The sequence below is a fragment of the Lathamus discolor genome, chromosome 3 (assembly GCF_037157495.1).
Source record: "Lathamus discolor isolate bLatDis1 chromosome 3, bLatDis1.hap1, whole genome shotgun sequence".
Lineage (NCBI taxonomy): Eukaryota > Metazoa > Chordata > Aves > Psittaciformes > Psittacidae > Lathamus > Lathamus discolor.
In genome coordinates, this window is record NC_088886.1 from 7,650,994 (window position 1) to 7,676,660 (window position 25,667).

General features: G+C 43.9%; 1 protein-coding gene across 2 annotated transcripts in view; it reads right to left on the bottom strand.

The window, feature by feature from the left end:
* ZFYVE9 (zinc finger FYVE-type containing 9) overlaps positions 1-5,908 on the bottom strand; it is a 65,039-nt gene extending 59,131 nt beyond the window's left edge. The window contains exon 1 of one of the 2 annotated variants that reach the window (XM_065673340.1): positions 5,768-5,908. The gene's annotated coding sequence lies outside the window, so the exon portion shown is untranslated. Of the gene's footprint in view, positions 1-4,415; positions 4,604-5,767 lie in introns of those variants that run through there. The other variant, XM_065673339.1, reaches the window with a different exon arrangement.
* Between the last annotated feature and the right edge of the window lie 19,759 nt (positions 5,909-25,667).

Below are 25,667 nucleotides of genomic sequence, written 5' to 3' on the forward strand. Positions count from 1 at the left end.
GTGGTCCTAGCAGAACATACCAGAATGCTTCTGCACCTTCAGTGTATTACCTTAAACAACTGAAACAACAGTGACCCCACTGACTCATAAAGTTAATCTGTAGCTTCAGTTGTCACCAAAATGTCAGAGATATAAATAATATTAACATATATAGCAATAAGACAAAGGTATCTATATATTCTATATACAACATAGAGAGAGAATATAGAGGATACAGCCATTAGCAGTATGGCCAAATAATTCAATATGAAGGTTAGTAATTGCTACTCCAGAACATAGAGACAAAAAGCCTATGCAAATGGAAATCCAACACTGATGTCCATGGGGTTTTTTGCCCCATGTATTCTGTCCCCAGTGTCCATTGTACATGTCTATATATATTTATAATCTATGGGCACCAAAGCCTCAAAACATAACATGTGGTCAGACTGCCACATACTAAGATTTACAAATTACCTGATTTTACATGGAAGCAAAACAATGTTCAGTTTCTTTAACCTCTCCTTACTGGCCTTCACAACTATTGCCTTAGTATGTACTAAGACCAAAGGCACCACAGAAGCTATTCAGACAGCATTCTAGCTCCACACTTTCTAAACCACAGAAAATCTACAGATGGTGACTCCACACCTGGCTTTCACACAGCTTAGCACTTTCCTTCTTCTCTTTTTGGCCATTTTTTTGTTTTACTGTAACAGAACTGTGACTGTCAAATTCAACTGACTGGACTTGCTTCTTTAAGTCGACTCCCACTTGAGCAGATCCGGATGAAAGAATACAGAAAGAACAATTTATCCAGTGTTGTCACCCCTAAGTTCCTGGCTGCATGTTGTTTGTCTTTAACCTTTGGTTTTAAATTAATTACACTTCTCTAGTAATGACCTTTAAAATGGTTTAATTGACCCTTTATGGATTTCCTTTACCATTCACCTTCATTTGATGCTGATGTACTAGCTGGAACATTGTTATTTCTGAAAAGTAAGTATCAATATTATGCATTTGTACTTATTTCTTCTAGCAATACAACAGTAATGTAACTGTTGTAACGTTCTAATAATAAACAATACTGACAAGACTCAGTGAAAGAATAAATATAAGCTGCCCTTAGAAGTATTTTTCCTATTCCACCTGTCTGCTACTGCAATCTGAACAGCCGCATTGCTAACTATCCCAAACTCTGCATGTGTATGATGCAAAAAGGAGAAAACATCATAAACCACATTCAGAAAACAAATGCATTTCAAAGACAAAAGCACTGAGTGCGGTATTCCACTAATCCCAGGGAAAAAGTCCTGGGATCTGCAACGTCTTGTCATTTTCTCTAGAAACTAATGTTTTAAGGAATGACACAGTTTAATATTATAGGTATAACACATACATTCATTCCTTCCCACAAACTCTAGCTGAGAATTACATTTAACAGGGCACCTTAAAAATCGACACAGGTTTAATGAATAACAGCTAAATTAAAACTAAAGAAATTGTGTTATGCCTTAGTTTCAAGTAAGTGAAACCCAGCCAGCCAAACAGTAAGTAGAAAGAACTTTATTTGCCTATAAAAATAAAATCATCTATAACTATAAAATAAGTCATTATTATTTATAAAATATATATTTGTATTATAATGGTAATTTATTTTTATCACACAGATTTTTCAAAGTGTGTTATTCTTTTGATAACTATACAGCAGGCTTTGCGCTAGCCACTAGTCAAAGAAATTTGTAGGTATTCTGAATTCTAATGTAAGAGAAACTACTATGTCAACGAAAGATCCTTAATAGATCTTTTAAACCTTTCCATTCATTTACATTAATTCATGTTGCAAGATGTAGCCAACACTTTAAATGAACACAGAAGTAAAAGCTGTTTCTATCACCTAAAATTCAATACTGTAACTTACTTTCAGCCATTTACTCTTGACTATGTATTTCTCAACAAGCTAAAAAGCTTTGTAAACTTTCAGTCTCATTGTAAAGACACATTTCTCAATCCTTCACAAAAACAACAGGAGGGAAAACTGAGCATGTTAGTTCACATTTCATTTCAAAGTTCAAGTCTCAAAGAATCACAAATACAGCTCTAATGTAGGTCACCTTTCAGTTTCTTTACAGAGTTCAATTACATTTAAAAAATAAACAGTAGCCTTTATATAAAGCTTTCAAAGTACAATGTTCTGGAAGAGATCACCAAGTCATCAGCACACAGACTAACCATGCATTGAAACTATTATCCCTCATCTGATTTTCTGTCAAGAAGCTCACCTTTATTTGGAAGAATCTCAGTGCATCAAAAAGATTTTTCTGAGATACAAAACACAAATACACAACTTCTTCTCAAAATCCATTTCTTTCTGGCCAATTCCCAGTCAAAAGCAAAACTTCATGCTAATCTTTCTGCAAAATAATTCTCAGGTAATGTTTTATAGACAGCCTGTAAACTTTAAAACCAGGAATCTATTTTCTGCTAAAGCTGGCACAGCAAGTGGACAGGCAACAACAGACATTAAAAGCTTATCATTCTTTGGCCACAGGTTTTAATAGTGCATCTTTGTTCAGCCTCTACCTTTGTTCCCCGAGACAATCACAGTCAGACTTTATGCCAAACTAAAAAAAACACACCAACTGTATTTCATCTCAGTCTTAGCCCCAGGCCTCCGATCCTGAAATGTGTGTTTGAAAGTATTTAATCCCCAGCCTAATAACTAACTCAAAGCTACCACACAAAAATAACACCCAATCCAGGACTCAGCACGGCAGTTTTGGGGTTGTTTTCTTCTTTTTTCGCACACTAAAGAAAGCGCCATAAAGCAATGAGAATCAATCACAGGGTGTCAGAACACGGTGACTTGTGAGGTGCAGAGCAGGGCCTGAATTGGAGGGAAGCTTGTTTGAGGTTTGAGGCCCTTCTTCAGCTTCCATTTCAGCTTCCCCAAGCCTCTGAAGAGATTTTTAATTTCATCCCTCTTGGGTCAAGGAGACCACTCTTCTCATCTTGTACCACATGCCATAACTTTATACAAAGAAGCACACTACTGGGCTCAGGCAGTAACAAAGGATTTTGATGTTGTTTCAGCCACTGAAGGTTTATCTAAAAATCTGGATTCACTCCATGCAATCAAAAATTATTTGCTAATAAAAGTTAATTACAATGTCTTAAAACATTGCCTAGGCAATCAAATGCTGCCCAAAGAAAAGCTTTTGTTCAAGTACAGCATCTTTTTTTGTTATTATCTTACTTGTTTATACAGGGCTTCTTCCACTTTTGGATACAGCCTGGACTAAAATAATGAGGGCAGTGTTAGTCAGAATTTCTGATACAACCATAGTTAGCAAAAAACACTGCAGGAATTCAGGCAACTTCTAATATTTGAACTGAATGAAAATGTGTGTAAAAATTGATCCCCTGAAAAACCTCTGTCACTAAATAAGTAGGAATTTCTTGTCTATAAATAAACAAGACAGTTAAAACGAAAACGTAAAGTCTACCAATTCCCATCCGCTACTTGTTTCTCAGTCTGGTTAACGAGGTAAAAACAGTTCTTCAGCCACGCTCCATCACACACACCTATTTAACCATAACATTTATGAGCAAGCAACTAGCCCACCTCTGCAAGAAGTCTGACATGCCAAGAGTGCCAGTTATTCTTAGCGTGAGACATGACCACAGTTTCACGTAATTAGAGATGTTATAAAACGCATCCCGCCCGCTCGCCCCATCCCCCTCCACCACTACCACCATTGCAGGAGTGACTTGTTACACATCGCGATGAGCAAGTCGCGTTCCCTGCCCGGGGACAGAGCGGGGATCAGGCCATAAAAAGGGCACGAGATGCGAACACGGATCCTCCCCGCTCCGGGCAGGGGCCGAGCCTGCCCGCTGCCTCCGTGCGCACGGCGCGGCCGCGGGCCTCGGCCAGCCCGAGAACAGCCTCTCCTCACCCGGCACCCGAGCACACGGGGGGTGTCCTCCTGAGGGGCAGTCCCGATGAAGACCAGCAAAAGCTGTTTCCCCCTTCTACAGGATCGCCGGCATGGGGTGAAAGGTGCCCCGGCCGCGCCGACCGAGGGGGTCACCCAGTCAAAGCACCCGGGGACGGGGAGGAATGGCGAGGAGGGGGCTCGCAGAACCAGCGCCGGTGCGGGCTGAAGGCGATCGCTGCCTTTCTCTTTCGGCGACGAGGCGCCTCTCCCTTCGGCGGGGTGCGGGGGGGACAAGGGCGGCGGGGTGAGGGGGCACCCGGAGCCCCCCAGGCCCTGGGCTGGGGCGGTGTCGCCCATACGGCAGCTCCGCTGAGGCGTCGGAGCCCTTCCCTCCCGCCCGCCCGCGGGGCCTCGCTGCGGGCGGCAGGGGCCTGGGGAGCGGGGTACCCCGGCCTCCCGGGCCTGGGGGCGCAGGGCTGCGCGGCGCTCACTCACCTCGGGAGGCAGCAGGCGCCACCGGGTCTGCATGGCGAGGGGGATCCCCCGGGGCCGCGCTCCGCCGCCGCTCGCTGCCGGGCGGGCCCCGCAGACCCCGCGAGCGCTGGAGAGGCCGGCGCCCGCCCTCACCGCCTGCCAGCCGGGCTCGCTCGCTGGCTCCGCGGCCAAGGCCGCCGCAGCTACCGGCAGCCAGCGCCCCCTGGCCGGCCTCAGCGGCAGCGCACGGCACTGCGGCACCGCCGGGGAGGCAGTGCGGAGCCTGCCGCACCCCCGCCCCGCGGCACGGGGGGCCGGGCAGGCCGCGCCACCGCCTCAGGCCTGCCCGCTTAACGCCTGGCGTATACGGGCGGAGAGCGGGAGGAGTCACCCAGCACGGGGGGGACGCAACTATGGCGGCGCGGAGGGAGCCCAGCCGGTCAGCTCGCCGCGGGGTCCCGCCAAGCCCGCACCTCCCGGCAGCCAGGGCTTCCCGCCTGCACACACCGCTCCACACACATGGAGCCGCGGAGGGAGGGAGGGCGGCACCGGGGGGGCCGCAAACCAGCCGCAGGCAGCCCCGCAGAGGGGCTGTGCGAGGCGCGGCTGTACCGCTGCCCGCGCCGCGGTGAGGCACCCACCGCTACCCGGCACTGCGCGGCCGGGAGAGGAACCGAGGGCTCGCGGCTGTGAGCCGTAGGTGGTTTATTTCACCGTTTCACGTTGAAGTACCTTTGAAATCGAGAGAGGGGCACCCCGTCCTGCGGGACACCCGCAGCCTCCCGTGCATGGCCATACAGCTACCCTGAGGGGGGCATGACCGCGGAGCCATCCGCTCAAAGACACGTTAACTCCAAAGCTAGAGAGAGCAGGGGTAAAAAAACCAAAACACACACGGTCGTTCCTCACAGGAACGGTGTCAGAACTGCGATGGCAAGCTGACAGGTTGTGCCATCCATAACCGAGTCTGAAAGTCCCGCGCGAACGCCCGCCGCCTGGCCTCATGGAGCCCGCACCTCAGGGAGCACTCGTCTCAGGGAGCCCCCCGCCTCGGGTAGGACCCTGCCTCATGGTGCCCCCCGCCTCGGGTAGGACCCCGCCTCAGGGAGCCCCCCGCCTCGGGTAGGACCCTGCCTCATGGTGCCCCCCGCCTCGGGTAGGACCCTGCCTCATGGTGCCCCCCGCCTCGGGTAGGACCCTGCCTCATGGTGCCCCCGCCTCGGGTAGGACCCCACCTCAGGGAGCCCCCGCCTCAGGCTGCTCCTCGCCTCAGGTAGGACCCCGCCTCAGGTAGGACCTCGCCTCGGCTCCCCCTCAGGAACGGCTCTCCCCGCACCGAGGGAAGGGGAGAAGAGCCGCCACCGTCCCCTCACCTTCGGCCTGTGGCCTCCCGCCAGCCGCGGAGGAGCGCCATGTCACCCCCAGGAGGGAGGGAAAGGCGAGTGTGGTGGCAGCTGGTGAGGTCGCACCGCCATTCCCGCTCCTCTGGTCTTTGCGCTCGCAGGCTGTCACTTCACAGCAGGTTAGGCTTCTCCATTAACTTCCTGCATCTGGCAGTGAATACGGTGTAATGAGCCCCGGTGATAAAATCTAGGCCTTCTTGCTCCAAGAGCATCAGCCCATCCCACTTGAAATGAAAGGGAAGCACTTAATGTTTATTCATTGATTCTGGTAGAACTATGTGCTTTTCAAGCAGAAAACACAAGATACTCCCAATCAACCGAATCATCAATCCATGGGAAAAGAGCTGAGGAGATCAAAAATGCTAATCAATCATAGCTGGTAGTAGCACGTTAATGGAGATGCAATGTATTTTCTCCCATAAAGCATTCCTGGTTAACCTCGACTTGCTATCTCTCTAGCAATTAGTGATGTTATGCTTGTAAAGCACAGGTCAGTCCAATACACAATTACTATCCTCAAAACCTTTCTCACTAAACACCTGAGCCTGCTAAACACACAATGTGCCTGACAAACAAAAGGGAAAGGAATTAAAGGGTGAGCAGTTTAACACTCTGTACCCTTTGGCCAAATGCATGCAAACGCATAGGTTTGCCACCTAACTATGGCTCACAGAGACATATCGCTACCATTATTTTGTTCTACTTTAATCCCTCTGCATACAGCCATTCATTGGAATGTGTTCTCACCACATGTTGAGAGCTTTTACCTGAAGGATGTCTTAATTGGCTGTTTTCCAAGGTGTCATCTCATACACGCAAAAAAGGAGTTAGGAGCAATGGGAAATGTCTCTATGAGTTAAGGTCATAGGATATGCTCTCACACCCCATCCCGTCTTGGTATCTATATGTAACTTGGATGCCACATGAGTTGTTCCCAGTGAAGATGTATGTAGAGGAATAAGAACTCAGCAAAACTCAGGTTGCTGCTCCAGGCAGTTGTGGCTCCAGACGCCTGAGCTTAAAGCAGGGAGTTTGCCTGTGTTCTCAGTGTGCTCCCTCTGCTAGTGTCCAAACAGGAAACATTTGGATATGGATACTTTGATCCCAAATCAATACTTTGATAGCAAGCCCCAGCCAGGCTGTAAGACGTGGGCCATGACTTTCGACTTGGCACATTCAGCGCAAGTGTCAGAGTTACAAATTCTCTGAAAAGTATCTTCAGCTCTTCCATGTAAATCAGCCTCACAACACTGAGCCTCTACAACACCGTCATAGGAAACCATGCCTAATAGTACCCCACATGGACATTTGGTATTGAGTTTACCACCTCTCTTAAGTCTTTTAACATCTTTGCGCAGCTTGCTATGAGAAGCTACCAAGGAAGAGGCATGAAGGAGGGCATGTAGAAGAGGAGACTCCAGTTTGCAGAAGGCAAGGAATTGGGAAGCAAGTGAGAAGACCACGGTCAGAAAGGTGAGAGGAAGCTGTGAGATGCCCTAGTTGAAGGGGGCAGCAGAGAGAATTAAAAGGTTAATACTAAAATGTGTGTCTATAACAACCTATGTACACTCAGAGCTAGGAGTTATGGGCAATTGATGCAGGTTTCAAAATGATGCAAGAGTAATCTGAACAACAGAGTTAAAGATGAGGGGGTTTTTTAACTACTTGGTAAAACTTGCAGATACTTGGGATAAAAGGACGCTTCGTGATGGCTTCAGTCTGTTACTAGATGGAAATAGTAGAACAGCTAACAGTAATGTAAGAAAGAGCAAAAGAGCTCAGTAACTGTTTCTGGTCTGTATTTGGGGAAGAGCCAGATGATATACAAATATCACATGATGATGATGAAACGCATTGCATTACAACAGGCACTGAGGAGGATGTTAAACAGAAGCTAATAAAGTTGGGCATCAGCAGGTCTAGGTAACTTTCATCCAAAAGTTTTAAAAGCACTGGCACAGAGTATCTTTAGACCATTAATGTTGATTTTCAATAAATCTTGGAAGACTGTTGAAGTTCCACAGGGTTGGATGAAATATTATACCAATATTTTAAAAGGGTAAACAGGGTGCCCAGGGTAATCATGACCTACCAGCTTGACAAGAATTCTGGGTGAAATAGTGGGACATTATCTACATTACTTAATTAAAATGGATTAAAGGATGAAAACACATTAAGTGCAAATTAATGTGGAAAATAAATCTTGCCAGAATAATTTGATTTTTAATGGCATCACAAGTTTGGTTGACCAAGGTAAGTAGGTCTGCAAAATATTTGTTTTGGTAACTTGTGGCTTTTTAATTAAGAAGCCAAAATGATACAGACTCATCACAAAATGTATTAAACTATTCAAACCCTAGCTAACTGACAGATACAAAGAGGGGAAGGGAGAAGTCATCAGCAAAGAGTGTGGTTTTGGGGCCTGTAGCAATTAGTTCTACACTACATTGTGTTGAAGTCTCTAAGCAGAGCATAAAGTCATCACTAACAAAGTTTGCAAGTGATGTAAGCATAAATAACAAGTCATGACGTAAAGTATCTGAGACAGCTTGATAACAAGTAATACACATTTCTGTACAGCCAAATGTAAAATCAGGCACCAAAGGATAAACACAGTTATTATAGGATGAGAGAATTTGTGCTCTAATGCTCAAAAACCTCGAGAGTCATCACATAGAAGAAAATGAGCAGGTGGTGTGGTGCTGTGTCCAATAGGCTAATGCAGTCCTTGGCTTTATAAACAGGAGAGCATAGAAAGATGTCTTTATTTTTCTGGTACTGGTCCAAATGCTCCTGAAGTCTGATATCCGAATTCCTTAATTCCTTAATAGAAGCTGGAAAGGAGCTGGTTCAGAGAAGAATGGTAAGAATTATTTAGATAGAAAGTGAAAATGTTCAGTCTATTTCAGTGTCAGAAAAGAAGGTGAATGGGTGATTCAATCGCAGGTTTTAAGTACTTCCAAATTCAGTGACTGTATGCTAAAGGCAGATTTATTCAACTTCCTGGTGAGTCTTCTACCAGTGAAGAGCTTAAGGAGACTTTAAGGAGAAACAAGTTAGATTTTCCAGCACTGAAAATGTCAAAATCATGTGCTTTAAAAATTATTTTATTTAATTTTCATTATTTGTAATATTTTATATATGTTTTAACACAAGCAGGAGTCCAGTCCTGTAAGTCTGTTACAACCAGCTGACAATAGCTGTGGATTCTGGCTACTAGTCTGTGCAGAAGCCAGTTTCCTTAGGCACTAAATAACAACCTGTGATCCTTTCAGCATCATCTGACACAGATCATGTGCTGTTGAGCACATGATGGGAGCAGCCCTGTGGTTGGTAATATTTACACTGTTTGAAGGGATGGGTGGATTTGTTCACAGAAGGCAAATCCTTTGAAATGTTTTGCATACAAAGGTAACTTTTATCACTCAAGTACTCTGTGACGTACATTGCTGGAAGCTGGGTGGTTACTCCTGGCAAGTGTGACTATACGATTATCCTACTACTAAACTCTTCCTCTGGCATCTGCTTCTGGCTACTATCACAGGCAGGATCTTTCTCATGGCAAGCAGTCTCTCGGGTCCATACCACTGACCCACTCCTGATCTCTGAACAGTGGAATGGGAGTTCTACTGGGAGCAGAGAATAGATACTTGATAATAAATAGGCGTAGGTGCTGGAGAGGGCAAGAACTAGAGGAGAGAAGAACAGGAATACGCAATGTAAGAAGGTCAAAGACTGACTTGGGTAGGGGATTGTACATGAGGTTCTGGACCTCTCCAGAATCTGGCATCAGCTGAAACATTCAGGAGTCTCTGGATCTGATAAGGTACATTCAATTAGGAAACCTTGCAGCAAAATGTTCATTACTCCCCAAATATAGTTCCTGATACAAATACTCAGTCTTCTACTGATATGTAAGACCTCAAGTAGAAATCAAGAAGAAAAGGCCTGTGTGTGAACCTAAGCTTCCAAACCTCATTGGTGACTGAAGCTTTTAGTCACAGCTCCATGGAATAAAATGTTGGCTTTTTTCCACACGCTTGCTAGTAACTGATTGCATTCCACACTCTGACAGAAACAATACTCTAAATAGTCATTACTCCCACCGCTGCTAGTGGAGTGCTTAGTGATCATTTAACCAGTTTCTGTTGTGAAAAAAACAACTCATTGATTATACCCTTAGAAAGACACTGTGAGCTGTAATAGGCAGACCTGATTTTGCCCTCTAGTGGATGAGTGACTAGTCCAGCTCCTGTGGTGTGTATCTTTATACACCTTGATTACCTCATCAGCCTTGAATCTTGGATTTTTTTTAATTCTGCGTAGGCTTCATCCATTATACTCAAGTAGTACCTGCACCAGGACAATCTGAATCAATACCAATGCTTGGCTAAATGTCCTCAGGTTCCCATATTAAGGTTAACTCAGTGAGTCATACAATAAAGCCACTAATACATGGGCACTAAATTAATCTATGATGCATTTTTCCACCAGATAAGACTTAATCTCTTGAAAAGAGAAAGACCTGCTAGGTCACCATCTCCTTGCATGGGTCAATTTAGAGTCATTTCATGCTGAAAACCTATTCTTATTTTGCCTGGTTTAAATTATAAACATACCATTTATTCTTAGGAGTAAAAATAGATGGCATTTCAATCCTTTCCAACAGTACACTCACATATGTTATGCATTTAAAGGGGGCAATAGCTTCTTTACTGTCTGTGCTGACTAAATCTTGAAACATGCATCACTTTTCTCTCCATAATCCAGATATTGACCTAGAGGCTCTAAAAGACTGTTTGTGTATTTGTGCTAAATTTCTGTGTGAGCTTGAGCAAGCACTTTGGACTTTAATTACATCTTGATTTTTTCTTTTCCTCTCCCTCTGGCACTCATTCTACCTTATTAGCCAAAGCTTCATAAGGAAACAACATTTATTCAACTAAATTGTTTGTCTTTATGTTCCCCTCCCTCCTTCCCATATCTGTAGGATCTCTGGGCCAATTTCTGCTGCAGCTGAAAAAGTGGTAGGCCTGAAAGGAAATCTACTTCTTACAAGTTTTGTGGCAATCCATGGCCAAACATAAAACAAACGAGCCACAGCAAGATCAGCTCAGATGGTACTTACCCTGTGTGGCCCCAGCCAGTTTGTTACTCTGCTCGTGCACACTCAGGCAGCATGCACACACTGCCACGTTACTCCCAGCATATGCTGTTTTCAGCCTAGGAGCATTGCAGGGAATGTGGAGGAAGCTGAGGTCATTGTGGTAAGAGGGTCACCAAGGACGTGGCAGGGCTAGAGTTATTCCAAGGAAGAGATCAGAGGGTGAAGACACAAATCTATGTGCAAACAAGGGCTGTTTTTCCAATACTCACAGGACAACTTTTCAAGGGTTGTTACTTGGACTCAGTTTTTGAGACTGAAATGTGATCTTGGGTAATTTTAAAGCCTCTACTAAGCAAGAAGTCAGCCTACAGGATTTGGTAGTCCCTGTTAACAGGAAAACAATAAACATTTGAATAATTTAATTCTTACTGCTTATTTTCCTATTCATCTGTATTTGGAAGCCCCGGTAATACTTAAGCACCTTTCTGATTACATTCCCGGTCTGTCCAGAAGCTGGAAATGCCTTTAGTGAATACCCATGGGGTTTCAGTATTTGTGAGGGTGTTCCAGATGAACATGTCTGTGCTCAGTAACAAAAAACCTGCCCGATTTGGAATCGGGAGGAACAGGTTCTTGTTCCACTCTTCATCTGACTTGCTGAGTGATGTTTAACCTGTCTGATCCTCTCTCCTGGTGTGTACAGTAAAAGTAGTTATATTTACAGCATGAGTAAGTGTTGCACGAGACCTTAAGAAGGCCAAAGAAACCACTTTGAAAGTCTCCCATGAAAACTGCTATTATGATGATTACATGAAAAACTATCATTTGGAAGATATGAAATCATCACCTAAATATGTGCTTTCTGGTTCACTGAAACAAAAGACCTTTGAGATTCAAAAATGAATAGGAGCTTGAAAAATTAGCTTCATCTATAGCACTGCGTCTTCCTAAAGTGCTGAGAAATATGCATTTTCCTTTTGAAGATCTAAAAGTACTTCACAAATAGTTGAAACCTGTTAAACCCCCTGTGAGGATTAAGCAGCCTAAAAAATGCATTTGAGAGTATGATCTAGAATCATAGAACTCCTGATCTTGCATACTATCCCATGTATATTGGTATATCACTCGGGTGTGATGCGATTTAATTTCTTCAATCATATAAAACCTTCCATATATCAAAAATTATAGTACTCCAGGAATAATGTTGGAGCTGTGCCAGTGGATGGTGGAAGTTAGGATAATTGAGATTCTCAGTGTTTGGGGAAGAATAATAATTCATTTAGTTTGGTCTAAAAAATCTGCCTTATATTCGATACATTGGTGGGGAGTGATCAGCATATCTCACAGCTTCTAGAAGGAAGTTTCTGAGTTGTTGACAGCCCTTTCATAACAGCCATATGCACTTTTCCAACATACTTACATTTCATGGCCAAGAGGAAGCATAATGGTGATTTTCAAATTGAGATTCTCCAAAACTGGACCAAATGCATGCCCACAAGAGAGCTTACAAGCTCATGAACACAGTCTAGATAGCAACAGTCTTGGGCATCCGTGTGGTGAACATACTCAGTGCTTGATGCACGGACTCATACAGGCAGGACTTACCCAGTATGCTGGCTGAGAACAAACCCCATCAGACGCTTCAGAAAGGAATTCCACCAGCAAATAGTAGCACAGAGGATATTTTGCACAGGATTTTTGAATGACTGTTTTTGTGAACTGAAACCCACTCCCTCAAGTGTCAACACTTCAGATGAAAGGCAAATTCTAAGAACAAAACAATTTTAGAGAAATCAAACCACTACAATTCAAACTTTAATTACATCAAGTACAAAATAAAACTATTTCAAGCTGAAAAATCATATTGGCACAGGTATTATTAAATAACCCATTAGTAAGAGTGTTGAAGTGGTGCTTTTTGATGTGAGAAGCTTTTCTTTTGTTTCTCCCAACATAACTGTGTTTTATGACGAAAAAAGCTGTCTGATTTTTTTACAGATTTGGTATACAAATTAAATGAATCTGTTCATTCTTGTACTTATCTAATACAAATGGACATACGTTTCATACAGAAAAAAATCTAATCCTATTTAAATCCTGGCTTAATCTGTGATGTCTTGTAACTGAGTCCCATGCAGTAATTGTGGTACTTTAAACGTATTTTCTTTCATCCAACATAAATGCTCTGCTGCACAATTTAACTTAATACCCTTTTTTTCCATATAGGAACAATCAATTTTACTTTATATAATCCTCTATTCTGTTTATTTCCACCATGTTTCTTCTCATTCATCTTTGTTCTGCAAACACGCTTTTCTCTTTAAACCACAGGTTTTTGTGCATCTTTATATGGTCTCAGTTTCAGCTTTTAGGTTCCTGGTTGAATCCTTATTGACATGCTGGGGGCTATGGCCAGAGCTGGGAGGGCTCTGTCACTTAGAGAAGCACTGTCACAGCCTTGGTGTTGCTGCCCTCTCTTTTGGGGGATAACAGTTACACAACAACAAGCAGAGCTATCCTATCCACTTGTGCACCAGACCAGCTGAAAAATCAGGTTTTCTTCTTGGATGGTTAAACCTAAATATTAACACATCCTTCTGGAACAGCCCTAGACAGCTTTAAGTTGCTTTTGTAAAAAATATTTAACATTCTTGAAATTCACCTCAAGCATCAAAAATTCTATGCTGTGATGGTGGCCAAACACTGTCACAGGTTGCATAGAGGTTGTGGGGGCTCCATCCTTTGAGATATTCAACCTTACTCAGTATGGTCCAGGGCAATCTGCTTTAGAAACCCTGCTTGAACAGAGGCTTATAGACCTCCAGAGATCCCTTCCCACTTCTACCATTCATAGAATCATAGAATCATAGAATAGTTAGGGTTGGAAAGGACCTCAAGATCATCTAGTTCCAACCCCCCTGCCATGGGCAGGGACACCTCACACTAAACCATCCCACACAAGGCTTCATCTGTGATTATGTGAAAGGCACCTAAATATAAAACAAAGGCCAAGATGGGAACAGAAAAGATTAAGGTCAGAAATTACTACTTCTGACTTCTTGTATATACTGTAAGAGCAGCACTAAACAGTGATGCATCCCATCTTTGTGTGCCTTACAGACATTAGTGTGGAGCACTGTGAGGGAGTGCTGCAATATAATTTTTTCTCTATACCCTCCTTCCTCATCAGTTCCACAGATCTGCAGGTCTATGAACCTGAGGGAGGAGAGAGAAAGCTGCCAGTCTTGGCAGGAGAAGAGAGGACACAGAGGGAAAGAGACCAGCAACTCCTGGGGCATCAGAAGGCAGAGGATGAGGAACAGCAGGAGCAGTGAGAACACACATCTTGCATGAAGCTCATCATTTCTGGACAAGGTAGGAAATATGTTTCAGAAAAAGTCTTTAGTCCAAATGTAAAGTTGTCAACGTGCCTATGAACATGCACTTACGTATTTCCAGTATGGTCAGTTTTGTTGTTTGAGGGTTGTTTTTTTTTTTTTGAGGATGTAAGTAAACAGAAGTATAAACCTTAATCTAGTATATCTTCTTTTCTTTCAGTATTTATGTGAAAGGGTTAGATCTAATATATATACATTAATTTATCCCTTCAGTCTTTCTGAATTCAAAGGAAGAGCTGGGTTTCCTTTAGAAAGGAAAAGAACTGAAACTTACTTGAAAGGAAGTGGTAGATGTAGTTGGCTCATTGTTATCTTAAGCATTTCCCTTCTTTGTTGTGCTGGAGATAAATGAATAGCTCTATACATGGCCATACATGACTCTCAAGCTCTGTCTCATTCTTTTTTGTGATTAAATCACTCAGTGCATGATGGAGTCAAACTCCAGCAAGAGATTTTATTATTGAAGGAGTTCAGCAGGCTTCACTCTTGCAACACTGTCTTGGGTTATCTGCTGTTCTTTTCCACCCTACTTCTCCTTAATGACAATGGGTGTGGTGGGCATCAAAACCACAATTGTTTGTACATACAGTCTTTTTAAGCTAAGTCTTTTAAAGAAGAAAGGCTCACACATCTGTGCTGCAGGTGCAGATAAGTTTTCCTTTCCCCTTGAACAATTCAAGAATACATTGCTGAAGTTCAACCACACTTGAAAGAGGCAACTGGTGACTGCTGTAGGAGAAAGTCACAAATGACTGCCCCACCAAGGGCAGTAAAGGGAAGGCATCCACTGTAGTAGCTTTTAGCAGCAGAGGGCTTGTGAGCCACATAGAGTCATAGAATAGTTAGGGTTGGAAAGGACCTTAAGGTCACCCAGTTCCAATCCCCCTGCCATGGGCAGGGACACCTCACACTAAACCATGTCACCCAAGGCTATGTCCCACCTGGCCCTGACCACCGCCAGGGATGGAGCATTCACAGCTTCCTTGGGCAACCCATTCCAGTGCCTCACCACCCTTACAGTAAACAAATTCCTCCTTATATCCAATCTAAACTTCCCCTGTTTAAGTTTTAACCCGTTACCCCTTGTCCTGTCACTACAAGTAGGTCTAGATTTCTTGTATGGTTATTTCTCGCATATTAGAACAGCCACAGGGAATACAGTGAGCATATTTGAGGGGAAAGGTGTAATGGAGGGCAGGTAGAGAATGAGATGGTTAGAAAAAATGGGCTCCTTCTGCTTTCCTGAGTTCCTTGAGCAGTTCTTGTTCACACACACAAATTTGTTGAAGTACACTCTGAAATATTCAAGGCATTAGCAAAAATCCAAAGCATCTTGTTCAATTGCTTCTCCACCCACATTCTTCATTGAATTAAAGGATATCCTACACATGATTTTGTTTCACTGATTCCCCAAAGATCGTTTCACCACACAAAGCAAGAATCTTCAGCATACTCATAGTAATGTCTCAGCCATGGCATTCTGCATTATGATGTTCCTGGCACAAGGGATGTTATTACAGGGCTGAAGAGATGAATAGATGGCAGATTTCTGCAGGGCAGCACATCAGAAAATGGACATCAAAAGAACCTGGCTCAAAAAGCAGAGGGTATTACCAGCTTCTGGCAAATCCCACTCCTTTCTGAACAGTAACACTGTCAGGCTGTGTCAGGGACATGTCCATCCTGGAATACCTCCATAAAACTGTGTTTGCTTATCCAATAAAAGCACTCCCATTTCAACACCCACCTCTCTAGATGAAGACAGCGTAATCTTCATTAGCAAAAAATATTTGGGGGCAAATCCAAACACAATCTTAAATCATTAGCAATATCCCAGAGAAAACATGGCACAAGGCTCTGCAGCCATCAAAATACCTTTGTTTTCTCCAGTCATTTTTCAAGAACCAGAAACCCTGCAGATCTCTGAACGTGTGAACAGCTCTTACAGGATGTGTAGGTTGTCACATATTACATGTCATCTCCACAGACCCCAACAGGATGACAGGCCACAGTATGTGACAGGAAATCTTTTAACTTTCTGTTTCCTCTTTCACAAAGAACTGGTTGGAATTTATTTTCTTAAAGCTCTTTTGAACCATAAGCAACAATTCTTGATTAGGCATTGAGGAAGGAGAAGCATAGACGCTGACATGCTATCACCACCTGAATTATTATTCTGGGATATAAAAATAGTTTGAAAAGCAGCATGGCCAAAATTACTGTATCATTTAATTACAATCTACTTTCATGACAGGCCGTCAGTTAATTAAGAGTGTCAAAATGCTGAATTGCCTCCAGCTTCTACATGCTTTGCAAATGACATGGAAGTCATCTTTTTAAATAGCAACAGCTTAACCGAAAATGTAAAACCCATAGTGAAAGGCTTTGAAAAATGAGGCAGGCAGCTGAACTGACATCAAATTCCCCATACCACAAATTCGCTAGGGAAGACAGTTATAACCCATTTAATTTGCTCGCTGAAGATCATATTCACATGACAGTTTATTTTGTGTGTTTGAAACTATTTTCCTGAAATTGATGTTTTGGAAGTGTTATAAAATGGGAGCCTTAAGTCACTGAGGTCAGTGCAGCTATGCACATGGCCTGGCTCCAGCACCAGCACCTTCCCTCCAGACTGCTACAACACAGGCCACTGTAAAGCAGGAAAAAGCTTTGAGAAAGGTTTGTTACTGGTCTTTTAGTTCAAAGTTCACTTTCACTGAATCTCAAGTAATGCATATGACACCTGAGAAGACTCCCTGTGAAGGCAATGATGCTTGAATAAACTTGGAAAACATTGGAATTGTTTTATCTATTTATAGCAATTATACAGCTAGCACTAAACCCCTTATTCTGTTTATAGGACAGTCTTTTTAAATAAATTATTTTGTATAAAATAACACTTTTATATAAATGTTAGCAAACCAAAAGAATAATACAGCGGAAAGCAGACTGGATAGAAAACTCATGCCTGAACCAGCCATCAAAGGGTAACAACAGCGCCCAAACACAGAATTAAACCAGACATCTCAAAACCAAAATGAAACAGTGCAGTCCTCCTCCCTCATTTCTCTTTGGTGATGAGGTGGTCCTTTAATTGCACAGCCGGAAAGAAAAGGTTTATTTCCCCCCACTTCAAGGGAAATGAGTATTTCACACTGAAACCCCCCAAACTCTTAAGCAAACATCTCCCCCTGTAGTTTGCAAAAGGCTGAGCACCTTAATGATAATGAAGAAAATCTTGTCTGTTGACTGAATAAAGGAACCAAGCTAAAACACAGCCAGAACTTTATGTGGTATGGCAACATGGAAACGTGTACCTCATGGAGAGTGTGTGAATAAAAATGGTAAGGCTACAAGGAAGCAAGCTGAGAATTCAGCAGAACTGTGACAGTGTCCAGGTGACGAACAGATTAGAGGTTGAAGAAGAGACTGAATTTCAAGATCATTTATGTGTGGGACAATAGGCCACAGAACCAAAAGCTGACCAGAAAACAAGAATGGTTCCCTTTGCCAGGGTGATAAATGCCCCAGTGCAATTTTCACAAAATGGTGGTTCTTCCAGCAATTGTATGTGTGTCGCAAAGGGAACATGTGTTGGGGGGGATCCTGCTACTCATGTCCTCTTGTCCTAGGACACTATTGCCATTTCTGTAAGGGGTCCTGGGCCCTATAAGTGGACTTTACTGCCATTTACAATGACTGAAAACCAGATGTCAGTTATTTGATTATCCCTGTGTAGGGTAAAGGGCCATCTTTTATTCTGCATCTTTACAGAAAACAGTGTAACAAGGAGTTAGTACCCAGAAAGACCCATTACACAATATGATCATGATGCAACATTAACTGCACACTGTCTTCTCCCCCAAGTGTTTTACAGACAGATAGGAAAAGCCTCACACTCGCAGGCCCTTGTTCTTATGGGGAATTTCAGCCACCCTGACATCTGTTGGAACGATGGCACTGCACGGCACAAGCAATCCAGGAGGTTCCTTAATTGTGTGGAAGACAACAACTTCCTTCTGCAAGTAATAGAGGAGCCGACAAGGAGAGGTGCCATGCTTGACCTTGTGCTAACCAACAGGGAAGGGCTTGTTCAGAATGTGGTACTCCAGGGCAGCCTTGGATGCAGTGATCACAAGATGGTCGAATTTGAGATCCCCAGGACAGTGAGAAGAGCGTGCAGCAAGCTCACTGCCCTGGACTTCAAAAGAGCAGACTTTGGCCTCTTCGGGAGCCTGCTTAGTAAGGTTCCATCGGATATAGCCCTGGAGGGCAGGGGGGCCCAAGACTGTTGGTTGATATTCAAGGATCATCTGCTACAAGCTCAGGAGTGCTGCATCCCAACTAGAAGGAAGTGCAGCAGAAGGGCCAGGAGACCTCCTTGGATGGATAAGGAGCTGCTGAGGAAAATTCAAAGGAAAAAAGAGGCTTATAAAAAATGGAAGCAAGGGCAGGCGGCCTGGGTAGAGTACAGGGATGTTGTCCGGGAAGCTAGGGACCAGGTTAGGAAGGCTAAGGCCCAGTTAGAATTAAACTTGGCTAGGGATGTTAAGGATAACAGGAAGGGATTCTACAGGTACGTAGCAAACAAAAACAGACTAGGGACAACATAGGCCCCCTGAGGAAGCTTTTGGGAGATCTGGCTACACAGGATCTGGAGAAGGCTGAGGCTCTGAATGACTTCTTTGTCTCGGTCTTCACTGGCAAAGGCTCTGACCGCACCACCCAGGTCTTAGAAGGCAGATGCAGGGACTGTGAGAATGAAGACCTTGGGCCCACTGTAGGAGAGGATCTGGTTCGAGACCATCTTAAAAATCTGAACACGCACAAGTCCGTGGGACCTGATGGAATCCATCCGCGGGTCCTGAAGGAGCTGGCGAATGAAGTTGCTAAGCCACTGGCCATTGTATTTGAAAAATCGTGGCAGTCAGGTGAAGTTCCCGACGACTGGAAAGAGGGAAATATAACCCCCATTTTCAAGAGGGGGAAAACGGAAGACCCAGGGAATTACAGACCAGTCAGTCTCACCTCTGTGCCTGGTAAAATCTTGGAGCACATTCTCCTGGACAGCATGCTAAGGCACATGAAAAACAACAAGGTGCTTGGTGACAGCCAGCATGGCTTCACTAAGGGGAAATCCTGCCTGACCAATTTGGTGGCCTTCTATGATGGGGCTACACAATTGATGGACAAGGGTAAAGCAGTTGATGTCATCTACCTGGACTTGTGCAAAGCGTTTGACACTGTCCCACATGACATCCTTCTCTCTAAATTGGAGAGACATCAATTTGATGGATGGACCACTCGGTGAATAAAGAACTGGCTGGATGGCTGCACACAAAGAGTTGTGATCAATGGCTCGATGTCTGGCTGGAGACCGGTAACGAGTGGTGTCCCTCAGGGATTGGTGTTGGGACCGGTCTTGTTTAACATCTTTGTCGCTGACACGGACAGTGGGATTGAGTGCGCCCTCAGCAAGTTTGCCGATGACACCAAGCTGTGTGGTCCGGTTGATAACGCTGGAGGGAAGGGATGCCATCCAGAGGGACCTCGACACGCTTGTGAGGTGGGCTGATGCCAACCTTATGAAGTTCAACCACGACAAGTGCAAGGTCCTACACCTGGGTCGGAGCAATCCCAGGCACAGCTACAGACTGGGCAAAGAAGAGATTCAGAGTGGCCCTGCAGAGAAGGACTTGGGGGTGCTGGTCGATGAGAAAATGAACATGAGCCGGCTTCAGTGTGCGCTCGCAGCCCAGAAAGCCAACCGTATTCTGGGCTGCATCAAAAGGAGCGTGACCAGCAGGTCGAAAGAGGGGATCCTGCCCCTCTACTCTGCTCTCTTGAGACCCCAGTTGAAGCACTGTGTGCAGTTCTGGTGTCCTCAACATAAAAAGGACATGGAACTGCTGGAACAAGTCCAGAGGAGGCCACGAGGATGATCAGGGGACTGGAGCACCTCCCATATGAAGATAGGCTGAGGAAGTGGGGCTGTTCGGCCTGGAGAAGAGAAGGCTGCATGGGGACCTAATAGCAGCCTTCCAGTACCTGAAGGGGGTCTATAGGGATGCTGGGGAGGGACTCTTCATCAGGGACTGTAGTGACAGGACAAGGGGTAATGGGTTAAAACTTAAACAAGGGAAGTTTAGATTGGATATAAGGAGGAAATTCTTTCCTGTGAGGGTGGTGAGGCACTGGAATGGGTTGCCCAGGGAGGTTGTGAGTGCTCCATCCCTGGCAGTGTTCAAGGCCAGGTTGGACAGAGCCTTGTGTGGGATGGTTTAGTGTGAGGTGTCCCTGCCCATGGCAGGGGGGTTGGAACTAGATGATCTTGAGGTCCTTTCCAACCCTAACTATTCTACGATTCTGTAAGTGCTTACCTTCAGCATCTGACAAATCTTGAGATCCAGCATTAGCCCAGCAGTGGCTGGAACGGCCTTGGCTACACCCATTGCCACTAGTGGTGGAAAATAACCGCATCAGTTGCAGCTGTACTGGCTCAGCAAATGCTTCAGCCACCAGCGTGTGCTAGACTCCTTAAACACAAAAATATACCCCAAATTCCCATTTGCCAGGTGTGGTGGTGAACACGGACTGGATGAGTCTGAAATCTTGAAGGCATTGGCATATAGACACTAAGTCACACAATAAAAGTGCATGTGTGAATGAAAGTAGCAATGTCACTGGTGTCATGTAAAGATCTCCTTGCTGAATACAAATGTCACTAATTATTCCAGGCCCTCTTCCCCATCGGTTCTTTTCCCTTTCATTAGTATGCAAGGGGAAAAGGAGAAAAAAACACAACACATGTTCATCTTGATCATGTCATTTATTAAGTCATCAGTGATGGCATACAGGAAATCATTTGGTCTTACCATCACAGACAAACCCCACCACTAAATCCCATGGAAGTGTACATCTGTAGAGAGAACAGGGCCATGGGTACACACACTCCTTCCGCTTGTCCTATGATCCTGATGGCTCTGCTTGACCCTTCCTGTTCTCCTAGCAAAGTTTTGCCTTCCCAGCAACTCCCTGCTTAAGCAAAATGACATTGCTTCACTGGGTGTTATTAAGCCTATAAAAAACCCCAGGCTTATTTATGCCTTGCTAAATCACATGATTGAGATTTTCTGGAGTGCTCTGAGTCAGAGCACCCGGGAAGCCCTGACCAGCCATTTCCTCAACGTCTCAATGACAGATGTCTGCAAGTTGTTCAGGTTTGTAACTCACAAGTCAGTCAGCTGAATGTTTTGAGTTTGCTGGGAAAGGTTCTGGCAATTTCAAACTGCCAGAACCCTTGCAAAACAGTTGTGACTACCATATAGGATTAAACACAATTATTAGCCAATAGAACAGGGCACAGTAAATCATAATACACACAGCAGGAAGCTGCTTGCTTGATGGAAAAGGGAAAGAAAAAAAGTCTTTGGCATCTTTGACATCTCTCTTGTATGTTTGCTTTTACCAAACTAGAGGCATTTTGAGTATAAAACCTACAAACATTTTTGCTTTAAGAGGATAACTTAAAGATGGTAGCAACAACTGTTAAAGCTTGTTTTTATTGTGCAAGCAGACAATGCATGTAATACTTCCCACAGCCTTTTTCATGAGACTGCTTCTGAGGGTAAGACCAATTGAGGACAAGCATTCAATCACCTCTCTCATCTTGGCTCATCTGAGATTTAACGCATAAGGGGAAAAATTAAACCAAGGCACATCTCATGCAAATTTTAACACAGATTAATGTCTCAGCAGAGAAGCTAACAAAAAGAATTTCTCACCATGCTTATTCAATGCAAGTGAAGTCTTGTTCTGAATAGCTACTGGTTCATTTGTTCTTTCCTGACAAATTCTGGCCATCCCAAACCATAACAAACATGAGTGCCCAAGCAGTTAGAAAGTATTAGCATACTGCAATGTCAGGAAGCTCAAACTGAACAGCTCGGTATCTCAGACAATACTCACCTCAGCTATAAAGAAAGGAAGGCAAAACTGGCAGTCACAAAGGAAAATGCACCTGGTACACATTCCTGATGATGTTACTGTGAGCCACTGAGGAAGTGTCGGTATAAGACATCTAAGCCCTTTATTACAGCTTACTGCAAACTCATGGAGTGCTGTGCAGATTAAAACCAGAGGAAATGTATGCTTTTTCATGGACAGTTTCCATCAGTGAAGATGCTAATGATGTGTGTCAGCTTGTTCTGAAAGAACACGCAATCTTGCTCAAAGAAATCACCGAGTTCTCAGTGACCCAGACTTGTACCATAAAAATCCTCTATAATTTAACAAAATCATCAGGACAGCACACACACACCACTAGAAACAATAGCTGGATTATCTCTTCAAATTTGACTATAGCCTTTAAAAGAAAAAGAGCGGATGGACTAGTTTTATGGAAAAGCCATTTCAAGGTTCTCAGGAGAAATGAGCTGGAAAAAATCACCATGTAATGGGATAAACTACTACAATTTCAGGGCTGGAAGTGGCCAACATGATTTCTCAGTGCACACTGCCAATGAAAGCAACTCTGCAACTCAAAGGGCAGCAGAAGAGAGAGAGGTAGTAATAGCCCTATGTTCAAAAGTTAATAATTTACAACCAGAATCATGTGGCTGAGAGAAAGGTGATATAGAAAAGCCTAGAAGATGTAACACATTCTGTGTATTTCAGAAGACTGGGCCACTTTTGTGTCAGAATAGAAATCTCAGCAAAATACGTAAATATCCAGCAGCAGATTATAGGAAAACCTGATGTCTTTCAGTCTAGCTGAGGAAAAGAGGCTGTGGGAAACTCAAAACAGAGGAAGAAACCTTTATTCAAAGTAAGAATTCTTTTAGGCCCTATTTCCTTTCTTTCAGAAACATACAAAAATGCAAACCGTCACTAAGACAACTGCCAATCACACAGAGCAGACCAGTCTCCAGCAACAGAACAAGCCTTTCAAAATGAACAGAACTTTAGTTGCATCATTACTCCCTGGAGACTAAAAATGCTGTAAGCAAGTTACAGCTATTTTCAATTAAACAGCATTTGTCAGAAACCCTTTGAAACCAGGTCTTGTCACAAAAATGGAAATTCCTTATTAAAGATCTCACTAAATAACTTAAATAGCGATTTTCAGTGAACAGGGACCCACAGCATGAATCAAAACCTTGAGATTGCCTCAAAAATCACTGTTCGTCTAAAGAGACACACACAAAATGGGCTGATTGGGAAAGGCTGCATTTGGGTGCTGCACAGCAGCAAAGCAGCAGCGTGGCTGGGTCAGAGGCTGGCTGTGGTACTGGCACGCTGGGGTCACATGCTGCAGCAGTGTGCATGCCTTACAAGGCATAGTGAACTGTACTGAACCCTTATTTCACAATTGAAATGTTCAAAATCAAACTGCAAATTGCACTATCTCCTATGGAGACAGGCTGAGAAAGCTGGGGTTGTTCAGCCTGAAGAAGGCTCTGGGGACACCTTGCAGCAGCTTCCAGTACCTAAAGGGACTAACAAGAAACCTGGAGAGGGGCTTTTGACAATGGCAAACAGTGACAGCATAAGGAGGAATGGCTTTAAACCACAAGAGGGGAAATTTAGATTAGACATGAGGAAGAAGTTCTAGGTGGCCTAGAATGGCAAGACACTGGCACAGGTTGCCCAGAGAAGCTGTGGCTGCCCCATCCTTGGCAGTGTTCAAGGCCACGTTGGACACAGGGGCTTGGAGCAACCTGCTCTAGTGGAAGGTGTCCCTGCCTGTGCTGGAGGTGGGAACTGGACAAGCTTTAAGGATCCTTTCAGGGAGCTTCACTCTTGGTGTGCAAAGGCCTGGTACCCTTCTGACAGTCTGTTAAGATTTTAAGTCTTCATTTACCTACCTCTGGCAATAATTTGCATCACTTGGAAATTTCCAGCTTCACACATGGTCTCAAAATCAAATCTGATGTTCCCAGAACGTAGTTTGCACCACATTTCCCAATGTCTGTAGAGAGCTGGTCACATGACACTGGCTCTTCTTTGTCAGCCAAGTTGCATTAGACAATCTAAAAATACATTAAATACTTTCTAATATTACTTTTTGACATAAGCAGATATTAGAGCTGCCCAAGGATGTTGCAAGAAAAGGCAAGAGGTCATGTAACTCCTTTTATTCAGTTGGGGTACCTTCACTGAAAGGTTAAAAGGCCTTGGTATACATTTGTTTCAATGTTTGCCTTAGCATTGATACTTTATTAAAAATATTAATAACAAGTTCAAGATCTCAAATGAGCAGATAATCCCCTTTAACTCCGAGGAGGCAACTAATTTAGCATAGTTACAAAACCCATCTGCAATGCAAAGTTCAAGGAAATGCTGCCTAATATTTGAGAATGACAGATACCAAGTTGCCAAGAAAAGAAACAGTGCCTGAGCAAGCTGTAGGTGTGCTGTTTAGTGAGAGGGTGTTTCCTAATACTTACAGCCCACCAGCTTTTATCATGTGGAAGTAAAGCAGCTTTTTTTCTTTGCACAGATGTAGTTCTTTCCTGTCAAGAAGCATCCAGGGTCTGTGTTCATTAATTTACAGAATGCCTGGTTACAGCACTCCTGAAATAAAGGCAAACCAAGGCACTGGAAGAGGTACAAGTGTAGATTTTCCTGCCAAATACACAGTGACAGTTATAAATGACAGCCCAGTTCCCTATAACCCATCTCTAGATACCAACCCAAGCTTCCACCCAACCATACCAAGGCCTATTCACTTGTCTCTGCTTGGCTACCTGAACAAATCCATTCAGTTCTTCAGCATCTGCAACCTGGTCTTTTGACAGCAGCACGGGGTGATTAAGTAATAAAATTACTTGGTGGGACAGCCAAGAGCTGAACAGGAATTCCCTGTACTTCTGCTGTCACCTTTGTAAAGCTGCTGTAGCTCTTGGGATGTGCTTCTGTTCTGCATCACTTCATTTGCTTGAGTACAAAACATGGATCAATTACTTAGCGTAATCTTGATCTCCAGAACAGTCTGTTCACTTTATTGAACAAACCAACATTGTCTTTGAATAATAAAAGGCCAGTCTTAACTGCCAGTGGAAGAATTCACTAACCTCCACCTACAGGGCAGTTTGCTCAGCCCCTCGGTATAGCCCTACTGCCTGGAGCAGCACAGTCCAATTCCAGGGAAACTCAAGAGGATCCTTCCTGGGATATTCCTCAGTAGAGGCATGAATTCATCTCTTACACTTAGCACAGATTTACTGGGCTAACTTCCTCAGTTCCTTGCTCTGAACAGCAATACATTGGTCAACCAATACACTACTTGGTCATCTACAAGACCTCCAGTGCTCATTTTGTACACACCAAATCCAAAACACTTGATTGTGAAGATCCTGGC